We start from the raw sequence: 2,092 nt of genomic DNA on the forward strand, positions 1-2,092 counted from the left end.
AGGGGATGGCAGGGGTTACTTAAAATGTGGCATGCATGCCTAATAGCCTCAAAAAGCCTCCCGTACAACACCCCATATATAATATGCACAAGTGCTAGTGTATGAATTGTATCTAGTTTCTTATGCTATAATGAGGCAGTCATTTTGCCAAAGCCAAGGACTGGGGCTGGTCACTGCTAAGAAGAGAGACCACTTCAGAATCCCTATGCGAACCACTGTGATTGATGAAAGAAAGGTGGTATATAAATGGAACAAATATATAAATAAAACAACCAAGCTGAAAGATTAACAGTGCCTTCTTTTTGGTTTTGAGACCTGTGTACTTCATAATCTGATTTCTGCTCTATTTTCTTGTATCTTCTTTTCTTCAATAAGCCCTTCATTTTAATATAGGCCAGGTCTTTGTCACTAACATCTATTGACATTTATGTAGTGAATGGAAGAGCAATAAAAACTCTTTTTCTGTTCAGTATGTTCAGTGTGCCAGAAGCTGTGCTAAAAGCAGCCCAGATCAAAGGCAACTCAACAAGTCTTGGTAGCTTTGGAGATATACTTCAAGTGTTTTTGCCCACAGGCAGAATCACAAAAAGGCAAGAAACAAGAGAAAGCAAAAAGTACTGACAAATATTGATTTGAATAGGAACTTTGTGTGATTCGACACCTCACGGTTCAGATCTCTTACACTGTTCTCCCACAATAAACCGTAGAAAAAGCTGTGTAATGAGGTCTAATGAAAAGGATTTGAGTTATTTAAAAATTATATTCCAGAATATTTGGATAGTTTAGTTGAATGATAAGACCTCTCCCTATCAATCTTTCTAATTTTGGTAAATGGCACAGAAAGTAATTGTACAGTGCAGAGACTGCCATCCAAATGAAAAGCAGGAACACAAATAATTTTATGTATAATCAGAGACGGGTTTGAAACATAAAACAATGTCATTTCTAAGTGGAAAAGGATCCTCAGCAGAGGTGGACAGAAAGTAAAGCTGGATCTACTGGGAAACATATAAATGATTTGTATTAGATGAGCAAGGGTTTCAGTTTTCCAGTTTTCTAACAAAAGTAGTAAATAAGACAGAGATGAAGAATGATAGTTTTGGGACTACAGCTTCCATAATTCCCTAGCCAATTGTTACTTTTTAATATATTGCACTCTCATATAATTCCTTTTTAGAGGTTTTGACAGGAAGAGACATTTTTACACCACCACCAATTCCCAAGTTACTTGGGTTGGTGAGGAAAGCAAAAAGACAGGCAAAGTGCTTCTCCAGTGTATCAAACTGTATCCCATTTCTCAAAGATTTATAATCTTCTTGTCTAGTTCCACACACACAACACTCTGTTGGCTTTTCTGGAGCTCACAAACAGAGGTATCCATTACCTCCTTGCAAAGCAGTAAACTCCATGAAAACCAATGGGGACAATCTTAACTCCGGTTTGGGATTCCTCCAGTCCAGCCTTTTGCATGATGTATTCTACATATAAGTTAAATAAGCAGGGAGACAATATATAGCCTTGTCGTACTCCTTTCCTAATTTTGACCAATCAGTTGTTCCATATCCAGTTCTAACTGTTGCTTCCTGTCCCACATATAGATCAAGTGGATAGAGGGAAGCTCTTTTCCTTCTCAGGGAATACCAAAACCAGGGGACTTCCGCTCAAATCAAGTGTTGGGAGAGTGAGAACAAACAAAAGAAAACTTTTTACCCAGTTGTTGTTAGTCTGTGGTACTCCTTGCCACAGGATGTGGTGATGGCATCTAGCGTAGATGCCTTTAAAAGGGAGCTGGACAGATTTCTCGAGGAAAAGTCCATTGTAGGTTACATGCCATGATGAGGATGTATGATCTCCAGGTTTAAAATGAAATTACTTCAAAATGCCAGATGCAGGGGATGGGAATTGGGAGACAGGTTGTCTCATGTGCTCCCAGAGACATCTGGTGGGGCCACTCCCTTGGCCTGATCCAGCAGGGCTCTTCTTATGTTCTTATGTAACAGTTTTGAAAAATGAGGGGATGACGCTTGTTGAACAAACAGCCCGCCCTTTTTTCCCTCCTTCTCTCGGCCCAGCATCTCGTCCCTTCCCTCGG

This window comes from Pogona vitticeps, chromosome 5, assembly GCF_051106095.1.
Source record: "Pogona vitticeps strain Pit_001003342236 chromosome 5, PviZW2.1, whole genome shotgun sequence".
In the NCBI taxonomy this organism is placed as follows: domain Eukaryota; kingdom Metazoa; phylum Chordata; class Lepidosauria; order Squamata; family Agamidae; genus Pogona; species Pogona vitticeps.